The 22,912-nt window shown below is 44.2% G+C and overlaps 1 protein-coding gene across 1 annotated transcript in view; it reads right to left on the minus strand.

The window, feature by feature from the left end:
* Positions 1–19,305, minus strand: part of PLXNA4 (plexin A4) — a 627,680-nt gene extending 608,375 nt beyond the window's left edge. The window contains exon 1 of the mRNA XM_027842295.1: positions 19,029–19,305. The gene's annotated coding sequence lies outside the window, so the exon portion shown is untranslated. The remainder of the gene's footprint in view (positions 1–19,028) is intronic.
* Positions 19,306–22,912: the final 3,607 nt, after the last annotated feature.

Genomic DNA, 22,912 nt, shown 5'->3' on the forward strand with positions numbered 1-22,912 from the left:
GGACCAATCTTCTGAAAAACAACAGAACCAAAACTCACAAAGTGCCCAACAGCTTCTAGTTAACTGGTACCCCAATATAGGAAGAAGACGGGCTCTATTTTGGGGCTGGACTGCAACCACACCAGGACATTTGGTAGTATTGCCTCATTTGCCCCCATCCAAGCTCCAGTTAGGTACTCTTCTGCCAGCTGCTTACACTGTACTGTGCGTGGTATAAATTAATATCAAATAGAATAGAATATTATATATATGCTATATAATACAGCATAATATTGCTAGACTGAAGGTTAATGGGTTTGAATCTTGGCTCAAGAAGTAACTAGTTGAGTTTCTTTCAACAAGCTACTTCACCGCTCTGGTCCTCAGTTTTCTCATCTATAAAATAGAGGGTTAGACTGCATGACATCGAGGGTCTCTTCCAGCTTTAAATCCATTATATGTCATGTGGACCCATGTTTAGACACATCTGCTTTTATATAACCTTCTCTCTTATATAACATCTGAGAATTTTTCCATACCATCCCTTCCCAGGTTTCCCTGCAAATGGGGTTGTGCTAGTAAATATTTAACAATCAGCTCTCTGGAGCGGGGGAGAGAGAGAGAATGTATTCGCAACATACGTTTAATCTGCATTGTCAGTATTTTCTTCATCACTTTCTTAAGTCCAGAAAATCAACAAAACAATAAACCAAGCCCTGGCTTGTAGCATTTGCTGATTTCTGAGGTATAAACGCTCACACTGAAAATTGAACAATTGGTTCCAGGGCCATTTGGAACTGGCTACAGCACACCCCTGCCTGCCCACCTTGACAAGTACCCACAGACCCAGAAGGATTCTGAGCAGCCATCCACTGACCCACTCCTGACCTTGGGCTATGCTGTTGCCACCTTGCACAGAGAATATTCCTCCTCTCCTCCCTGTCTCCATCTCATTGAGACATAGAGTCAGCCCTGTCTGTACTCTGAACAGCAATGAGCTCTCAATCAATGTTAAAAGTAATTACAACAGAAATAGCCCTCCATCACATCCAGGCAAGATTGAGCTGTTACCTCTCCCTCAAAAGGTCCCCAAATCAGCAGCCGCGTCACAGACACTCAGCTCAAAGGAAACAGGCGGAAGGGTACCTTCTTCTACTTGATGTCACCCTGAAAATTAAAACTGTCTTTATGGGGGTTGGGAAGGTAGGAAGAAAGGGAAGATGAGTAAAGGCCTGCAGAGCCACTGCTGAGTGTCAATCATTCATTCTCATCTCATCCCTTTGTCTTTTGTCTCATTCTCATTCTCCTTCGTCCTTTTCTCTGGTCAATGGCAATGGAGGAGGGGTGCTATCGAGGGGGTCGAGTTCTTATAGTTTCCTTATGGTAGGAAAATATTGACAGCTCTTGTTTGATCATCAGACTAAACTGTAAGTCTAGCAGTCAAGGTCCCTGACTGATTAGGTGTTCACATACCATGTCTGTTGTTACTACGGGAAAGTTAAATATAGAATTGAAAATAACCTTTGCAGCTGGGGAATTTAATTGCTCTGTGCCTTGTTCTTCTTCTGCCAAATGAAGGGACTGGATTAAGAGATATCTAGGTCCACCCCAGCTCTGACATTCTATGGCCTGTGGCCTATGATAAAAAGAAATATAATTGCTATGTACAGACTTTAAAGGAATTATTATTCAGCTGTTTCCAATTCTTTGTGACCCCATTTGAGGTTTACTTGACAAAGACACTGGAGAGGTTTGCCATTTCCTTCTCCAGTTCATTTTACAGATGAGGAAACCGAGGCAAATAAAATTAAGTAATTTCCTCAGGGTCCCACAGCTAGTAAGTGTTGGGGAATGGATTTGAACTCGGGTCTTCCTGACTCCAGACCTAGAGCTCTATCCATTTCACCACCTAGCAGTCTTCTTTAAAGGAGAGCCTCTTCCTAATTCCAGTGGGCTTAGATTTAATTCAATTCCATTCAACCAATCTTTATTAAATATCTTCTGCTTCAGGTACAGTGCTAGGTAGTAAGAATACAAAGACCAAAAATATAGCCCCTGCCTTCAAGGAGCTTACATTCTGCTGAAAAGAAATATATGTGTATAGGAAATTAAATATGAAACGTCCACAAACTAATTTGGGGGAAGAACTAAAAACTGGGAACACCAGGAAAGACATCATACAGGAAATGGCATTTGAGCTGAGCCTTGAAAGGGAGGTAAAAATTCTTAGGAGCAAGGGTGAGGAAGGAGAGCACCCTTCTCCACAGAAAGACATGGAGGTAAGAAATAGATTGTGTTACACAAGGAACAGAGAGCAGGCCAGTCTGAATTATACTCTCTACTACCCAAAGGTATAAGATATTTAAGTTCAAAAACCCAGTGTTTTAAGATGGGGGACAAGTCAGGAACCGTGAAGCATGAAGCAACTAGGTTCTTGTTAACTTCTCACTCTGTAAAAAATCAGGAAAGCAATAGAAAAGAGCATGGTGGGGTCATGTAGCCAACTGTACCACCAGCTTTTAGCCAAGTCTCTTACACTTCCCAAGTTGAGCCTCAAACTGAACCTGAAACCCTTTAAACCCTCCCAACAAAGTCAAAGCAAAAGCAGTAATAAGTTCCGTTTCCTCATCTGTGAAATAGGAGGGTTGAACTCCCTGACCTTGGAGGTTCCTACCTCAAAATCTATGAACCTTTAATCCTATAAGGGATATGACCAGAGACTCTCAAATGCAAAAGTCAAGTAGATGTTACAAATAAAAATGAAGTTCGGGGGATGGAGCTGGTGAGTGGGGGTAGACTATTCAGCTGGAAATTCTCCTGAAAAGGCTAAAGTGACTCAGTCCTTATTCACCAATCCCAGAGCTTCTTGCTTCTGAGGGAGGGGAACTCCAGGACTGGGGACAAAGCACATGTCAGCTCAATCAACACAATCTCGTTCTATTCCTGGCCCAGCCACAGATTCACCACACTTGTCATTTCCCTTCTTTGGGACCCCATCCACTAGAAGGAAAATATTTTGCCACCAGATAACACACAGAAAATTCACCGATCTCCCCTTGGACAATAAGCACTGAACATAAAATGTATTATGTTCTTGAAAGTAGTTGTTAATGCTGACAGGGGGTTGAGGGAGGAGGTAGGGCAGAAGAACAGAAATCCTATCATCTCTGAGGGGCTCTGGAAAAGCTAGATCTCAAAAATACCTAGCCTGCCCCTGTTCCCGCTCAACCAGAGAGCCTCGAGCACACGCCATTTATATTAGCAGCACCAAGGTACTGAAGAGCAGTATACGGAGGACAGCAGCTCTGTTGTTTTGCTCCAAATCTCCTTCCAATTTTACAGCTAAAGACACTCTTTGGGGCTGCTAAGAGAGAGCAGAGCATTTCAGAACAATGGCCAAACAGTGGCCCTTCTGCCTACATATACATCTAGGTCTAATAATCTCTGAGCAACTCACAGGCATCACGTATACTTCTGCAGCTGAAGAACTGGGGAGAAAGTTGGTAGGGAAGCTGCATGATGACGATGCTGGCACTTACATAGCGATTTAAGGTTTACAAGGCATTTTAGACAAGCTCCACGTGACAATCCTGGGAGGTAGCAGCTGTTACTATTCCCACTTTACCGATAAGGAAATTGAGTCTAAGAGAGGTCAAGTGACTTGCCCAGGGTCACACAACTTGCTTAGGGTCACATATTGTGTTTGTGTCAGAGGCTAGATTTGAACTCAGATCCTTAACTCTAAGTCTAGTACTTAATCCACTGCACCATCTAGCTGCGCAGTATAGCACCAAAAAAAAAAGACCAGAGGTCTTAAGAGTCAAAGGACCTGGATTCATGTCTTACGTCTGATCCTTAACATCAATGTGACCATGGACAAGTTACTAAGCCTTCTAGGCCTCAGTTTCCTCATCCAACAAATGAGGGATTTGGACCACATGACCTCTGAGGTCCTTTCTGCTCTAAATCAGTCATGTGGTCCAAATCCCTCATTTGACAGATTTGAGAGTGGAATGGCCAGTGTGGAAACTCCCTCCATTGGGGCATATCGATGATGACTCACCTGTCATTTGTTGACTCTAGAGGTATTATCTGGGGCCACTAAGAGATTGAGTGACTTCATCGCCTGTAGTCACACAGCTACCAGGTCTTCCCGATTCTAGGGTTAGACCCCTCTCCATTACACAATGCTCAGTTTCAAGGATAAATACAAGGAACAAGTCCATGGGGCTAGGTACAGGGACTTAGCGAGCCATCCCACTCTTCCATTCCAACACCAGAGGGCCCAGAGAGTTGGATTAACACACTCTTACTCAGACTTCCAGTGGCCTGACCCATCTGCCTCCTGCCACCTCCCTGCCATTCCTCCAAAGATCCTTCTTCTCTGTCCCTGCCAAAGTGGTTTTTTCTCTTTATGGATTCTGGACCCCGGTTCAGAAAATCTACGGAAACTGACCAGGGAATAATAATGAAAGAACCAAACCACTATTTCTCATTCATTCGCGTGCTCTCGCTCTCTCGCTCTCTCTCTCTCTCTCTCTCTCCCTCTCCCTCTCCCTCTCCTCTGACTTTAAATGACATTTTAATCTATGGTGTGCCTAGCCTTTTTATTTAATGACCACATCCATCCTCGCCACATGCCCAGAGTTCAGTCCTTAAAGACTTCAAGGAGCTATGGGCTCTCCCTCCACTCATTCAGACTACAGCCCCTCTGAAGCTTAGGGACAACTTTTGACCAGCTGTTAAATTTGTCACTGAGGGAACAGCTTTGTGGTGACGAGCCTGTCCCCGGGGTAGCTAACCTGGTCATGGGATCACAGACTCAGGGCTGGCAGGAAACTTAGAGGTCATCAAGTCCACCCCCTCATTTAACCAATATGGCCCAGAGATTTTAAGCAACTTGCCCAGGGTATACAGCCACAAGCATCCCTGGCAGGATTCAAACCCAGGTCTTTCTGACTCCAAGGCCAGTACTCTATCTGTGACATAATGTTCACTATGACACAATGATCCAATTTCTGAAGTCTGTGCAGTTCAATAGAACCTTCCAGAGCTCATGATCTGCCAGCACTACCTGTGAGAACCAAGACTCCCCATCATGGCCTGATGAGGTATCAGAGTGGGACTCTAGTGGAGGACCGTATTCCCATAGAAGGGAAAAGAAAGAATGGTTTCTCCTAATTTACAGAAAGAGAAACTGAGGCTTAGGCCAGGAAGCAGATTTACCAAGAAAATTTCAACCTAGACCTTCTTATTCCCTAGCCACTGTGGATGAGTGGATGGGTGGGAGAACACTCAGGCTTATACTGCAGCAGAGAGGCGGGACTGGAGAGGCTGTGGACATATATCCAAGGAGCTCCATTCAAAGGGCACTATAACTTACACAAACTCTTTCCCATTATGCCGCAATTGTCACTGGCAACATGACAGCCTTGTAGCCTTCCAAAAGTGCTCCTTTTGTTGTCTTTTCCTACAGATCTCTTAGCAAAAAGAATCAAAAAGGATTCAAGCAAGAAAATAAACTGCATGCCCAGTGCCCACAGACCCAGATTTCCCTCCAGGGAAGGATAGCAGTCCTTGTTCCCATTCCCCCATCACCCACCCTGTCCCTACCTGCCCTACTGCCCACATGTCCCCATGTTCCTACACTTCTGGTATTAGGTTTTTTTGGGGTTTTGTTTTTTAGCTCTTTATGAAAACCAACCATTTGCGGCAGAAATGAAGTGGCAATTTCCTTGCATGGCAAGGAATCAATACAGGCTGTTGTCAGGGTTTTTCCTTTCAAAAGGGTAGCTGCGACTTCTCCAAAGTCAAGAATGACAGAGCTCCCGTGCTTGACTTACAACTGCTTCATCTTGGCGAAATATTTTTAATTTAAAACCCGCTGCAGTTGGGTTCAGACTCAGCTGGGACTTGATTTACTGCTAATTCATTTCCGCGATTCCTATAATTCTAAACTCAGTCACCAAACAGTTTAATGCTGATAGAATCACCAGTGCGAGGCTTTATGAATGGGCACCAAGGGAATTTTGTTAGTAAGTGTGTGTTAGCAACTGTTCTTCACTTTGGAAAGCAGTAACATTCCGTGGTGCAGCCAAGCAGCCAGCTCGGTATTTGGGAGTAACGCACTAACAGACGGTGTCTCTAGGTGATCACAACCCAAATAACTCTGGGCTTGAACCCTCCCCCTACCCACAATTCTCCCACACATTCGTCACCTGAACAGAATGAATATTCAAAGATAGAAAATACTTCCTGTGAGAAATTTGAAAATTCAATCTTCAGTTTGCTGCCGGATCATGGGTCTTCCGGTCAATGAAAACAACTAATAGAATATTTAAGTCCCAATCCAGGTTGGCAGATGCTCTCTCAGTAAAACATTGATTGTGGTGAACCAGGATTTAGAGGGATGCATCTAAACAGCTGAAGCTTTTTTCTTCAATTCCAAACATTTATTTTACCATTTAGTTTGATGCCTCTGATTCAATATCTACAACTGAAACAAATGTTGCAAGGAAATGTCATTATACTCAACATTCCACAAACATCCATCTTCATTCATTACTTCCATTGGAAAAATGGAAACATTCGCAAGAAACCATTTGGTCTAAGACTGCCAATTCACTTTCTGAAGATAGCTCCACTAGAAAATCATGGCAACTCCAAACAACATTTCACATCAACTCTATGTGAAGCAAGCTAAGGTCTCCCAACCTACTCTATGCCATTCATAAGCAAATTTCAAGGAAAAGTGCTTCTGGAATTTAAGCATGGGGTGGGGAAGTGGGAGAATCAGGCAGAAAATGTGCTCTTTGGGAGATTTTTTTCTTTATTCCTCCCATTCTAAACTCAAGCTAACTCAAAATTTAGACAGCTTTCCTGTCTGGAGTCAGGAAGACTCATTTTCCTGAGTTCAAATCCAACCTCAGACACTTACTAGCTGTGTGACCCTGAACAAGTCACTTAACCCTGTTAGCCTCAATTTCCTCATCTGTAAAATGAGCTGGAGAAGGAGCCTGCAGACCACTCCAGTATCTTTGCCAAGAAAATCCCAGATGGGGTCAGGAAGAGTTGGACATGACTGAAATATAACTGAACAACATCCATCTATGGTCTTATCACTACCTGAGTATACAACCGCTGGTTACGAATGTTCTTGGAAAACAATTCCAGAAGCCACTATGTTAATGGACCACCACAACCAAGCCAGCCTGGAAATCATCATCATCAAATTATATTGATAGGATGCCCATTTGTGCACAGGACTATAATTTACTTGGCTCAAACCAATGCCTCACAAGCAGCCAGGACGGCATAGCATGATGCAACTCAGACCACTGCACCTACCAGAAAGAATTTTCTATAAATTTAGTCCAACCTCCATAGGTTTTTAAAGATTTGGAAATGGAGGTCATGAGGTGTCCAAGATCATAGCTAGAACTCAAGTCATCTAAGTATTAATCTGGTGTTGTTCCCATCACCCCATGATGTTTGCTTTGTCTTGGGGGTGGAGGAAGAATATCTTAATTTTAGTTTTGTTGTTGTTATTGTTGTTATTGTGGACCTGTGATATCATCAGTGTGGAAAACTACTGGTGTAGGAATTCTCTCTAGGTTATAGTTCAACTTTTCTGTGACACTGAGTCTTAAAGAGTTGCCTTGGGGCATCCAGAGGCTCAGTCACAGCTAGTATGTGTCAAAAGGCAGGATGTGAACCCAAGTTTTTCTGGCTCCAAGACTAGGTCTCTTACCACTCTACCATACTGTTTCTCAATATTTTTGGAGACAATTGGGTTTAAATGATTTGCTCAGGGTTACACAACTAGTAAGTGTCTGAGGTCAAATTTAAACTCGGGTCCTCCTGAGTCCCGGGCAGGTGCTCTATCCACTGTATCACCTAGCTGCACCCCATTTCTCAATTTTAAAAATAAAGAATAGTAAACAGGCATGCAATGAACCAACAAACATATAAAAATATCAAATTTCATATTGTATCCATTTAAGGGAAAGTGAGCTAAATAAGTAGAACGAAGAAAGGGAGAGATATAGGATGACAGCGACCTTGACGTGAAAAAGTAAGAGATCAAATCAGAACGCTATACTCCCAGAACTAACACAGTGGCAATGTGACCCTGGGCAGGTCACCTCACCTCTCTCTGTGCCTCATTTTTCTCATTTATAAAATTAGGATAATAAGACAACCCATCTCTCAAGCTCATTGTGAAGAAAGCACTTTAAAAAAAAAAAAACCAAAGCACTATATAGGATTCTAGGATCATATGTTTAAGAGGGATCTTGGAAACAATTTAATCCAACCCTTTCATTTTACAGATGAGGAAACTGAAGCCCACAGATTTTTAAGTGACTTGTCCAAGGTTGTATGGGTAGTAAGTGACAGAGGGGGTAGCTGTACCCGAGTCATCTGACTCCAAATCCATTCCTCTGGGCTGATTGGATAACTCCTGCCATTTTTTTCCAGAGGGCCAGTATACAGAATTTCATTTAGGGGCTACCTCCCAGGCCTGCCAGAAAAAGGGAGAAAAATACCTACTGCTATGGACGTAGCTAAGAAATAAGAAGACTCTGAAGAGATTGGAGTCCCATTCAATTAAACAAATAAACAACTAGTTGGGTGGCATAGTGGATAGAGTACTGGATTTAGAGTCAAAGAGGATGGAGGAAAGAAATAAGCATTTATTAAGTACCTATTACATGCAAGACACTGTGCTAAGCACTTTACCAATATTATCTCAGACCTGAGTTTAAATTCTTTTTCTTTTTTGGGGGGGGAGGGGGGCAGGGTGGGATACTGGGTCTCCCTATCTCTCCCAGGTACTATATCATCCCGTTGGTGCCAAACTAAGTATGAACATCCATGATTTGCCTAGCGCTACCAAAGCTCACAACTCCCCAGCTCAATCCATCCACCAGCCTCATCCATCCAGGAACAGGGATTACACAGGTTCCAGAGTTCAAATTCTCTCTCTGTCTCTGTCTCTGTCTCTCTCTCTGCCTCAGTTTCTTCATCTGTAAAATGGGGATAAAAATAGCACTTAACTCTCAGGTCTCTTGTGAAGATCCAGTGAGATAATATCTGCAAAGCACTTCACAAACCTTCAAATGATATGTAAATGCTGGTCACATTGTTATTGTTTTTTAAGCCAAACCTGTGATTTTCTCCTTACCTGCAAACTGAAACAATTCCTATCAATGCAAATAATTGCTCAGCAACTTATAGCCTTAGAGAGTTGCCTGAGTTCTAAGAGGTTAAGTGATTCACCCCAATCACAAAATATTAGCCAGGGGTATGGCTTGAGGCAGCTTACTTACCCAGTGGAGAGGGAACTGGACTAGTAGTCAAGAAGACCCGAGTATAAATCCTGCCTCAAATACCTCCTAGCTACAGGAAAATTAAATTTAATCTCTCTGGGCCTCAGCTTCTTCATTTCTAAAAAGAGAGGTTTGAACTTGGTGGCCTTTATGGTAAGGGACCCTTAGATCCCTATAGGAACCATGGTTCTGTCATATATGACTTGAGCCCATATCTTCCTAATTTAGAGGCAAGTTCACCGTCCACTATACACACTGCCTCTTAAATAGTAAGTTATTATACCAATTATAAGGCTTTGCATTAAGCACTGGGCACAGAGAGACAAAGATTAAACAGTCCTTCTCTCCTTGAGGAGCTGGGGGGAGGGTGCAACAGAAACTAGGAAGTCCAATATTCTAAGTAAGTAAATATGATGTTTCTATAAAGTAATCCAGAGTAATTTCAAGAGCACAGTAATAAGCACTAGAATCAAAAGTCTCCTGTAGGAGTTTGATGATTTGACCTTGGAAAGAATGGAACAAGCATTTATTAGGCATCTACCATGCACCAGACCCTGTGCTAAGTACGTTACAAAAATTATCCCATTTTAGCCTCACAACAATCCTGGAAGGTAGGTGCTATTATTATCCCCATTTTACAGATGAAGAAACAGGCTGAGAGAGGTTAAATGACCTGCCCAGCTAGTAAGCGTCTGAGGCAGGATTAGAACTCAAGTTTTCCTGTTGCCAGGCCCAGCACTCTCTTCCCTATCCCACCTAGGGATTCTAGGATAAGGAAGGGAAGAGGGCATATGACAAATGGCCAAGGTATTTCTCTAGGCAGTGAGGTTGGAGAAAAGCCCCTTGGAAAAATTTCACTTGGGAACCTAGAGTTTTAAAAATATTATCACTTACACAAAAGGTCTTTCCTTAGACCCACCAGAGCTCAGCTACTGTCCTCAGTGCACAAACCATTACTTCATTCATAAGCATAAGTTGGACTACCTGGAAAGAGGAGAGAGAGGAGAGAGTGAAAGAGGGAAGAGAGAAGAGAGAGAGAGAGACAGGAGATAGTGAAAGAGAGAAGAGAAAGGAGAGAGAGAAGAGAGAGTGAAAGAGAAGAGGGGGGAGAGAGGAGAAAGGGAGAGAGAGGAGAGGAGAGAGTGAAAGAGAAAAGAGAAGAGAAAGGAGAAATAAGAGAGTGAAAGAGAAGAGGGGAGAGAGAGGATAAGGGTAGAGAAAAGAGAAAGAGAGAGAGAGGAGACAAGAGAGGAGAGAGTGAAAAAGAAAAGAAAGGAGAGAGAGAAGGGAGAGGAGAGATAAGAGAGCGTAAAAGAGAAGAGAGAAGGGGGGAGAGGGGGAGGGAGAGAGAGAGAGAGAGAGAAAATACCTTTGCAAGATGGGATGGATTTCACTCCAGCCTGTTCTGAGGCCTAAGTTCAGTTGCACGTCCTACTCATCTACACCTGCCTCCTAAAAGGAAGCGGAAAAAACCCACCTCCAATGTTCTGCTTCCAGTCGCTGCGCTTGACCTCATTCCTCTTCTAGTTACAGAAACCAAATGACCCCCACGGACATTTCTCTCTACCAATCTGAAATGAGGCACTTGAGTGCAATAAAAGAAAAATGAACAGTATACAGGGATTTCAGAAGCCTTTCCACGGCTGGTTTCTTTTCCTAGATTTCTAATGGTGTCTTCCCATCTGCCTCCTTTGACTCTAACTTTCAGACGGACTGCTTCTCTCCTATAGGAGCATGGGATTGATTCTGCTAAGGCTGCTCCGTACACTGTCTGCCAGAGAATATCCTCTTAGCAAGTGATCTGTTTTGTGTCAGAGGGGACAAAACATCCCCAAATCCAATTTGCTGTATCCAAGGCCAAGGCTTCATAGAGAGGGTGGGGGAAGTTTCCCAGAGTCCAGAGTGCAGATAGGAAAGTGCTTGCAAGCTTGCAAACACCTGTTAACTGTTAGTCTTCTCAGGGCCCTCTCTTCTGTGGGAATTTAATCCTAGCCTGCCTTTCATCTTGCCAGCAGCTGCTGGGCCAGTGACGGGATGATGAAGAAACTCCAAGCATACCGAATGATTCCCTTTCCATAAAAGTAACAGTTGGAGTATTGGCCAGGCAAGGAAAGTCTCATCCATCTAAAAGAAGTGGGAGGAACTTCAGAGACCTTCTAGTGCTGGGGTCAGCAAACTATGGCCTGTGCCTGTTTTTGTGTACTCCTAAATTAAGAATGAGGTTTTTAAAACCTTTTTTTAACACAATTAAACTCTATTTAAAAACATAAAAATCATTTTCAGCTCAAAGGCCATACGAAAGCTGCAGGCTGCAGTTTGCTGACCCTTGGTTTAATCTAACCTCTTTATTTTATAGTTAAGGAAAGATTACGTGAGATTAGGAAGAGATTAAGTGATTTGCCCAGATTACACAGATAACAAGCATAAGAGGCGAACTTGAATCTAGAGTCCATATCTATCTACTATATCACACTCCCTGGAGGATGCTTGTATCTTTTTAATGTACAAATATGTTATTTTGCATTATAGTGCACATGTCAGATCTCACCACTAGAGTGTAAGCACCATGAGCTCAGAGACTGTGTCTTATCCAAACTTTGTCTCTCTCTTCATGTAGTGTACAGTGCTCCGAACACAGCTGGTGCTAAATAAATATTCATTGAATTAATTAATTTATTTTAAATTAATTTGATTTATCAACATATTGATTTAATTTAAACACATATGTGGGCTGAATGCCTTTTTGGAAGGAAAAAAAATAACATTAGTCCAGAGATAGCTATCCAGGGCTGTTTGCTAGAATAATTGGGTCAGAGAGACATGAGGTCATCTAGTTCATCTGCCTACCTCTGGCAAGATGGGGCTCAAACAAACTCAAGCACTTGACTGTATATTCTCAAGATCCTAAGCAAAGGGCTCCCACAATCCTCCCCAGGTACTTGTCCCAACATCCTCATGGTTCTCAAAATCAGAAAGCAAGTCCATTCAGCCTCAGTTCATGATCATTATCTCTACAGAATAGCCCGTCCCAGGCCTAATGAAGATGCTACCACCCTTTTCATCAGTCAAAGGCTAGCCTACTAGAGTTGCCCCCAACAGGTCTAAACTAGCCGAAGTTGAGAGGCCATTTGCTAACATGGGAGGCATCACAACTCTGACACACAAAAATGTCCTCCCCATCCCACCCCTCAGATTCCAGAATCAGGAACCCTAGAACAAAGTTCACTAACAGTTTTCAAGCAGCTGCTGGGAGGAGCAAGGAAATATAAGTCTCATGGATTTCAGAACAGAAATGGATCCTTCCCTCACAATTTTCCCCCCCCAACAAAGGGAGGGCCAAATAAATGATAACTGTTGTCAGGAATAACTCTGCTCAATACACTATCTCCAAGCAAGCTATGGGCACAGTCTTGCGTGAATTTACATTCAAGAAAAAGTGGGTGGTGAAAAGTGGATTAGGTTTAAACCAAGACTCAAGTTATCTTTCCCCACACTAGACTCTTTCCATCGTGGTGGTTCTTCTTAATTTCCTACTCCCCTTTTCATCAATCAAAGGGCAGCTCATATAACACACGACAATCTTGACTCTGCCCTTTACTACCTATATGACCTTATTTTCATCCTCTATAAATTGAAAGTATTAGATTAAATGACTACTACTTTTAAAAAAGTGAATAGGGTTCCTTCCAACTTAAAATCTTGTGATTCTATGCATTTTTCCCACTTTGCATACAAGAAAACTGAGTCTCAGTGAAATATATTGATTTTTCCCCCAAGGTCATAAAGTTAGCCAGTGGTCAAAACAAACAAAAACAAACAAACAAACAAACAAAAACCCAGGGCCAGAGTCTCTGGATTCATAGATTCATTGAAAGTTAGAATAGGAAGGAACTAGAGATATCATCAAAGCCATTTCCATAATTTTATAGAAGAAGAATTCGCAGAAGTTGAGACTTGCCCATGTTCCTCAAGTAAGGGTTCAAATTCCAAGAAAACCAATGTTCTTTCCCCTAAACTATTCAGTATCCTCAAGAGTGGCCCATAGCATCTTTTCTGAATAGATCTTCCTGTTTATACTCCAGGCATGTCACAGAATTTTCACCTGGACCAAAGCCAGTGAAAAGATCTATAGAGCATTCTCACTTTGGATATCCACTGCTCATTTTTCATTAAGGGGAATCCAAGCTTAACATCCCATGAGTAATGGACACCTTTCCTTAAGACATTGATGACCTTCATTCATTCATTCAATAAGTATTTATTAAGTACATACCTACTATGTACCAGGAACTGTACTAGACTCTGGGAATTCATAGATAAAAACAGAATAATTCTGTGTCCTCAAGAAACTTAATTTACTGAGTGGAAACAACATTCACACAGATAAAAATAAATATGAAATATAGACAGAGTCAATGGAAAGTGATATGGAGAAGCAGTTATGGATGAGGGGACAGGTGAGGAAATAGGGAGGGTCTCATGTAGGAGGTATCACTTGAGTTGAGGTTTGGAGAAGGGTAGGGATTCTAAGAAGCAGAGAGGAAGATTGGAGAACACTCTAGGCATGGAGGACAGACAGCCTATGCATTGGCCTAGATGGGGGTTCATGGAACCTGTGTAGAGGTACAAGAGTAAATAGGCCTCTTTGGCTAGAACAGAGAGTATTTGAAAGGGAATCACATGCAATAAACCCAGAGAGGTAGGCCAGAGCCTGACTGTTAAAGGCCTTTAATGCCAAGGTAAGTGCTATAGTAAATAGAGAACTAGATGTGGAATCAGGAAGACTTAGGTTCAAACCTAAGACACTTACTAGCTTTGTGTAACCTTGAGCAAGTCACTTAACCATTGCCTGCCTCAGTTTCCTCAACTATAAAATGGGGATAATAATAGTACCTACCTCCTTGGATTGTTGTGAGGATGAAATACGATCATATTTTTAATGTGCTTAGCACAGTGTCTTTTAAGCACATAGTAGGTGCTTAATAAATGCTTATTTCCTTCCCTTCCAAGGCCTCACTGACCAAATATGGTACCCAGAAAATCTTGATTCCTAGCTATATAAGCAATCCCAGGAGAACAGAATCTGGGGGTGGGGGGGAGTGGTTTGGCTTTTGTCATTGTATCCCCAGCACCTAGCCCTCTGGCTAGCACATAGTAGACATTTTAAAATGTTTGTTGGATTGAATTGAATTGAGTATCAACCAAGCAGAGGGGCCAAGCCTCAGGCCCACAGAAGGAGGTCATGTCTCTGCTCTCTGAATCATGATGCCTGCCTTGTTTTCTTTTTTTAAAAACCCATCTATTATTGCCTAGCAGCATGGGTTTCCTTCGGTCTCACTGCTGACTCTAGCTTTATGCTCCAACTTTAATGTTATAAACTTGGCAGAGGGGAGGGGAAAGTAGAAAGTGAAGGAGAGAGAAGGAAGAGGAAGGGGTGGGGAGGCTATGGGATCGGAGGTGGTATTTCACTCCTTATTAATAGCTAATGTCTGCATGGCTCTGAATGGACTAAGCAGTGCTCATCAGAGCCTATAGGGCAATTACCCTAATCATGTGGATCTCCTAAACAGCCGCTTGATTTATTAGCCAGACGTCTTTTTAAAATGCCGCTCTTAAATATAAATAACACTTAATCATCCAGCTGTCGTTAAGTTCATGTTATATTGATTTCTTGGAGTGCCACAAATTTGAGGGCCAATGGGCAGGCAGATGCGTGCAAAAAGCCAGGAGGCAGATGAGTCAAAGGTGGGAGTTGAGCAGGTGCTCATGTAGAAGAGGAAGGGGGAAGTCTCTTATGATGGCCTTGGAGTCTGGTGCAGTTTTACTTCAGAGGGTATTCTGGACAACGGTACACTGTTGGTACATTTGTCTCCCTGTGCAGACATAGCCTATGTTTATAAAATAGAGTTTTTCCTATATCATCATAACCATCACCACCATCCTCCTTCTCCTCACATCTTGAACTTTTTAAAGCTGCCACATACATTATTTCATTTAACCCTTATATCAACTCTATGAGATTGACAGATCTGGCATCATTATCCCCATCTGACAGATGGAGAAACTGAGGCCCAGGAAGAAAAAAAAAGATTTGCCCTACTTCACATGACCAATAAGTGGCAGAGCTGGGATTCAAACCCATTATTCTTTTTTACTACATTAAAAAACCATTAGATTGCAAGCTCCTTGAGGGCAGGGATTGTCTTTTGCTCGTTTTGTATCCTTAGCACTTAGCAGTGCCTGGCACACAGGAGACACTTAATAAATGTTTGTTGATTGACTGACACAACCCTATCAAGAAGTCCCTTATGATATCTCTGATCCATCGCCACTTATATGCCTTATTTAAATGACCATGGGGAGAATGTGCCTAAGATAAGCATTTTCTAAAACCTCTCTCTTTCCCAGTCACACAGTGGTTATAACTACAAATCCAGGTTACTTAAATTACTACCCTCACCCCAATCAGCTCACTGACCTCCCCAAAGACTTCAGTTCCCAAAAGGTCCTGACTCTAGTCCCAAATGACACTCATTGTGGTTAAAATAATAGGAGAGACAGAGTGTAGGCAATCCATGGGCTCTGCTATTCAGATTTCGAAGTCTGCAGAGAGGAGCAGCAATGAACGGGAGGAGGGGGAGATGGAGAGAAGAAAAAAGGAAATAAGTTAACTGTCTCCTAGTCTTCCAAAAAATATTTGCCAAACATCAGTGTGCATCTGAGATAAAGTCCTCTGAAAGTGGAAAAAAGCCTCCAAGAAGGAGGGTGTGGATATTCTGTCTGGAAGCCCAAGGGCAGCTAGCTTTCCAGCACCAATCCAAGAAAGCTTGTAGCACATAAAGCATCCTAGATTTGCCATACATAATCAATTCCTTCATGGCTGAGATTTCTTTTCCAACACAGTTACCTGCAAAATGATTAAGACCCCTGAGAAATTAAAAAGAAAGAAACAAGGGTAGATGAGGAGATGTGACATGGTCCAAGGCTGGGCAGGAGAACCAGGAAAATGAGGTCCACTACACATAGGTTTTGCACAGATGCTAATCAATGCTTGATTTATACTAGAAAGCAATTTTATGTCTATTGCTTAGCGGAAAAATGTAGGGATTTTTGAACCTAGAAGCTTAGCATAACCACTCCTTGCTTTGAATGAAAATGACATCGAAAGCAATCTAAATTCTTCTTTTGTGCAAACACATGAAGGCAGAAGAGATTGGGGTGAGGGAGAGATATTGAAGGAAAACAGGGCTGTGGGGAAGCTAAGAATGGAGCAGGAATCCAGGGGAAAGAGCTACAAACATTTGAGAGACCTGTCCCTAAAACCTTTATCTCAAACGAGGTCTTATGAAGGAATATTTATTTACCTAGGAGGCATCCCACTGTTGCCATAGTACAATATTTCTATAAAAATCCATGTGCTGCTGAATGTTTGGATCAGTTGTCCCTAGCTACATAATTTGAGGGCATAAATTCAGGTTCCTGTTGCAGCACAGAAAAGAGACTTGTTTCGGGCACTATTGTCAGGTTGTACCAGCGGACGTATACAGCCAGGCTCCGGGGGTATGTGTCAACGAGGAAGTGGGAGGGGTTGGATGTGTGCAGATTCACACCATTCTGAAAAGGGAAATCATCTTTCCCCTCACTGGGCTTTTTCCACTGTGGCGGTTCTTCTTTATTTCCTTCCCCCCTTTTCAATCAATCAAAGAGCAGCTCTCATAGCACACCAGAATACAGTCCTCCTCCCAGGGCACCAGCTCTGCCTCTGCCTGTCCTAACCAGAGACCTAGAAGCTGAAAGAGTTTGGAGATGCCAGAAAAGGAGACTATCTGAGAAGATCACCATCTCCATGCCTTTCTTCAAGAATCTGCAGAAACTACCCCCTGGAAACTCCACCCAACCTTGACCTGGTGGGGGGTCCTCTTTTTTATCTTTTGATTTTTTTTATTTGCTTGGACACATACATCAGACTTTCCACCCCTAGTTCAGAAAGCTTCTCTTCCCCCGCCACTCCTCCCCCAAATAAAAAGCAGGATCTTATAACAGAGGGTACACAAGTACTCTCTTTATTACCAGATTTCAACGTGCATTAACTTAATAAGAGATAGATTCAGGTCTGAGTCTATATCTACAGGTAGACTTGTACCTATATTGATAGATATCTGCACGATGTTGTCAGGCAATCCAGGTTGAATCATTTTGGTTCTAGATCGCTCAGCCTTCCTGTTCAAACTTTAGATTCCCAGTCTGAGTTGCTCTTTGAATGGAGAGCTGGTGAGGCTGGGAAGACCCTTCTAGAGCATCCAGTCTGGGAAAAGTTTAGAAAATGAGAAGCATCTGGCTGACCAACCAAGGAGGCTAGGAAAAGCTTTTGGAAGAATGAGGCAGCCACCCTAAAGGCTTGCAGGGACTGTGGTGCCTCTTATAGATCGTCAAACAGTAAGATCAGCTAGTCTGTGGGAGATTGTATCTAAACCAAGAAAGCCTCTTACTTAAAAGACAGTTACCATCTGGATGGTGGTGAGATGAAAGTATCTCCCCCACTCCATCCCCATGCCACCTCCCCCAAGGAATATCCCCTCCCATTCTTCTTCCTCAACTACACACCTCTAAAGGAATGTGATAGGTTCAGACGGTGGGTTGAGGAAGAAAGATAGCAGGGTGAAACCTATTAGTCCCATACTATACATTAAAAAGGGAAGGCAAAAGAGAGAACCCAATCAGGTGTCCCTTATTCAGTTTTCTCCAGTCCTGTCTGAGCTTCACCCAGTGACTATGGCTGTGAGTTGGTGAATCCCAGAGGGTCCATACTGTCCCTGAACAAGCCAATGTAACAGTCCCTCGAGGAAAGCATTCCTTAAGCCCCCCCAAAGCTTGAACTCCGTTTCATTTCCAGAGAGGCAACGCTATGCTTTGGCTCAGAGTGGCACCCGCACTGCCTTTTACTGGGGAAAACACGTTCTGGCTTCCAGAGCATACCCATTTATTTCCCCAAAATTGCAATAATAATTAAAATCCCAGAGTGCTCCAAAGGGCTGCCGAGCAGCGTTTGCACAGGGCGGATCTCAGAAGATCTCCGATCAGGTTTCAGCCCTCTCCCCCACCCCTTCCCCCGTCCTCTCCCACTTAAAAAAAAAAAAAAAAAAAAAAAAAAAAAAGCAGGTACTCGAAAAAGCTGGGAACTCAGAAATACTCCCTCAGCTGCTACGGGAAGGAAGGAAATGTTGTTTTCTTTAAAGATTGGGTTTTTTTTTTTTTTTTAAGGAAGGGGGGGGAAAAAGAAACACCATTAAAGTCGTGCCGTGGAGAAGTCGAAACGTAGGGAGAGTCAGAAGAGAGAAAGAAGAGGAAAAATACCTATTCTCGTAGCTCTGCACCTAAGCAGGTCTCCAGGTGGAAAGTGTATGAGTGTGTGTGTGTGTGCGTGTGTGTGTGTGTGTGTGTGTGTGCATGTGTGTGAGCGTGTGTTTGGTGGTGCGCATGATTGGTTGGATCCGGGCTGGTTTGAGGGGTATGTGGGGGAATCACCAGGACCTAGGGACGTTTCCGCCCAGACACCTCCCTTCACCCACTTCCTCTCCATGTCTACACTATCCTCCCGGAGCCCAGGATGCGGCCGGACAGACAGATAGACGGACAGGGAAGGAGCCCCCGGCCTGGGAGCTGCTCTGTCCTCGCCTCCTCTCTCCCCGGCAGGGACCCGCACGCAGTTCAGCTTCTTACCTGGGATTGCCGCTTTTCCCTCCTTCAGCGGGAGCGCCGCATTGACACTGCAGATGGTGTCTCTGCCTCTCTCTTTCTCTCTCTCTCTCTCCTCTCTCTCCCTCTGTCTCTCCCTCTGTATGTGCGTGTGTGTATGTCTCTCTGTATGCCTCTTCAATCCCAAATCCCAAACAAAAATACTCCACAGATGCAAAGGAAAGGGGTTTAAAAAGGAAAAGAAAAACCAAGAATAAGGTAAAGCCTTTGGCTCTGAATAGATCCTCTTCCACCGTCCGAGGGCGAGAAATGTCCAAAAAAAAAAGACTGATAAGCGATTCCAAGCACCCCTCTTTCGTCCAGATACCCCCCAAAGCCGGGCAGCTGTGGAGGCTCTCCTCCGCTGCAATGACGATTGGGGGCTGCCCCCAGCACCCCCACCCCACCCCCCCGGAGGGCTCGATGTCCTTGATGCCAAGCGGGCAACCGCGGCGTCACTGAGCGCCGCCCATCGCCCAAGTCCGGCGGCTCCCCAGTCCCGGGTGCCCGGGTGGCCGGGCTGGGAGAGCTTTCCCCTGGCACTGCAGCTCTCCCCAGCCAGTCGGGTCTCTTGCCTCCACCTTGGGCACCCTCCCCGCCCCCCACGCGTCCACCAGCTCCGGAGGCAGGCGTCAGCTGGCCAGGCACCACTCGTGTCCCCCCTGGAGGACTCGGGGGGCAATGCCAAGGGACTCGGGGTTCGGCAGCTGCTCCCTAGGGAGACTGGGTGCTGCTGCTGCTGCTGCTGCTACTGCCGCCGCTGCTACTGCTACTGTTACTGCTACTGCTGCTGCCGCCACTGGAGCTCCTGCTGCCGCGGCTGCTGCTGCTGCTGCTGCGGCTGCTGGGGCTGCTAGGGTTGCGGCGGCTGCGGCGGCGGCGGCGGCGGCGGCGGCGGCTGCTACTGGTGCGGGTCCTCTGGGCTGTCCCCCTGGCCCCTCGGACGAGCTGGTAGGAAAGTTTGCAGGGGGCAGCGAGCTGGGCTGCCGCTGGCTCGGCCGCCGCCGCCAGAGCTCACAGGCTGCCTGCTGCCGCCGCGGCTCGCCGCTGCTGTGCATTGAAGCCCGGCCAAGCGCTGCAAAAACTCCAGCTGCCTGGCGCTCTCCGGGTCCTCCTCTGCTCCCCCCCCTTTCTTTCCTCTCTCCCTCCCTCCCTCCCTCCCTCCCTTCCTTCTTCCCTCTCTCCCTCTCCTCCCCTCCCCGCAGCCTGCTCTCCCTTTCCCTCTCTGGAGCTCTCAGGCTCCGAGCCTGCTCCTGACATGCAGACTATGAGAGAGCTGCCGGCAGAGGGGGCCGGGGGCCGTGGGCTCCCCCAGGACTCACCACCGTTTCTCACTCGCATACACATACACGGATATATGCGGAAATAGGCTGAAGCATGTACTGACCCCCACTCCAAAACCCACCCGGAGATACAGACATGGATGGAGTCAGAGCAGGGCACGTAGAATGATGGAGGCACACAGATGCCAAAGCAAACCGAGGCACACAAGGGCTCGGAAAATGGGCCACAGACACTGGCAGTCTGAGACCCACATAAGCACATAGTCTAGAGACAGGTTGGGAGCTACTCAGACAAGCACTGGCACGCCTCTACCCATGTCCACCATACAGACAAGCTAGCACCCTCAGAGAGGCAGTGGGATGCATTGGTCTTATACTCAGCTGGATTCAGATCCAGGAGATAGGCTATTTTTTAGCTTTGTAGCTTGAGTGAAGTGACTACTGGCCTCAGTTTCCTCATCTGTTCAATGAAAGAAATGAGCTAAGTAGCTAAATGATCTCTTTCTGATTCCACATTAGCAAACCAAGGCAATGCCCCACACATACACCCTGGGTCAGACTTCCTGGTGTGTATATGTACACCTGTGTACCTTTGTGTTGGGATGGTATGAAGGAAAGCAAGACAGAAGCCCTCATCCTGTTGAGCACCTTAACTTTTCTAACAATTTATTATTGGGAGAAATGGTGGAGTGAACCAATAGTGGCTTCCTAGCTCTAGAATTTCTTTCTCCTGAAGAATTCACACACACACACACCACAGTTCCCAATACACCATGCCCCCAAGTTCAAATACCTCCATTCTCCCCTCTCCCCAATCAAACAAAAATCCTGCTATTGCTTAAAGTATGACTGACTCCTCCTAGACATATGAGTATCTTTATTGGGATCAAGACATTAACAATTAGGTAGAATTTCTGGTAACAGGGACAGCGGAAGGGGAAGAGAGCCCAGAAATAAAAAAAAAACAAAAACATAAATATCCCATATGGGTTTTGCTGGACCTGCATAAAAGGGTAAAAGGGGGTCAATGATCTGCCTATCTGCTAAATCTTTGGATGTGCTTTGTATTCAATGTGTACATACTGAATGTTGATAACTGGAAAAGAAGGAAGAAGACGAAAAGGAGATAACTGGCTTTGGGTGAAAGATAATACAGGAGTCATCATAAAAGCCCTTCCAGTCTCTAGCCCTCCTTTCAACATATCACTCCCTAGAAAGCAGTGAGGAGTTATCTTATTAGTTTACATTAATAAGCCTGGTCTGGCTCCTCTCTTCTCAGAAATCCTGTATCCCAGACCCAAGATAAAACAGACAAGACTGATATCAGGTTAGTTTCTGAAGCCCTTTGCAGCCACGCCCCCCCCACAACCATGTGACTAAATCATATAAGACTAAATAAGGCTGTGTTTCTCCTCTAAAGGCAGCAATTTGTGGCTGAGGAACCCCAAAAGTGAGGCTTCCACCAGACAATATCTCCCTAAGTATCTTTTCCCCAACAAAAACTGCAGAAACCACCACAGGCCCATTCCCAGAGGTGGCATCCCATGAAGACCATTGAAAACCCTAATGGATTACTTAAGGGATGTGGTTCAATAAAAGGGGAGGAAAAATAACCCTTAAAATGTCTGTTTGCCACTCAGCTTTCAGTGTCTGCCATAAAAATTCGGGGGGGGGGAGATGAGGAGGCAGTTCTGTATTCATTCTCAGTCACAACAGTACATATTTTTTAATAGAACATGATTGTCTTTTTCTTGCAGAAAGTGTGTGTGTATGTGTGTGTATACTCCGTGTAGATGGTGAGCCCCAGATTTAAATTTTCTGATGGATGGATGAGGATTCAAAGACTTAGATTTTTTTTTGAGGTGGTGCATAAAATGTATTTATTATCCTTTATCTCCTGCCTGGTTTTCAGTGTCATTTGTTTTCATTCAGAGAAATGAATGCCATGTGGTGCCTGAAGAGTAATAACAGAGCCAAATGACAAGGAAAGGATAAGGCAGAAGTCTGAGAGATACAATGGGCAGGTGAGTAACCCCAGTAGATTACTTCTGTTGTTAATGGTGTGGTATCAGTGAATGTCTTTTCCTGACTTCATCACAGTTAATAACAAGTATGAGAGACTTCTAGATTTGGAGTTATAAATGGGGAGGTGGTGATGTCATTATTAAGAGACAGAAAGAACTGAATTCACAGCAGGTGTGACTTGTTTTTAAATTTTTTTTTTCGCTAAATGCTTGGAATTGCTTAATGCTATTAGAGGTCATCTAATACAACTCTCTTGTTTAACAGATGAGGAAACTGAAGTCCAGTGACTTGCCTATGATTGAAAAAACAGGTTGACCATACCTGAAGATGATAAGAGAGGTATGATGTTAAAAATGGCAATGACAGTTTGTGTTGGTGATGGTGATAAATATGATCCCAGTGGATCTTTAAGAAAGGAAGATCGCCTCAGAGTAGTTAAACTCATTGTTTAGTCTGCCCCTAGTCTATGAATAAAAGCATTTATTTTTTAAAAGTCCCAATAGCATCACATGAGCAATTTAAAAAGTATTTCTTCACTGGAGGGTGAATACTTCTTCCATC

The sequence above is a fragment of the Vombatus ursinus genome, unplaced genomic scaffold (genome assembly GCF_900497805.2).
Source record: "Vombatus ursinus unplaced genomic scaffold, bare-nosed wombat genome assembly UNPS02014870.1, whole genome shotgun sequence".
Classification (NCBI taxonomy): domain Eukaryota; kingdom Metazoa; phylum Chordata; class Mammalia; order Diprotodontia; family Vombatidae; genus Vombatus; species Vombatus ursinus.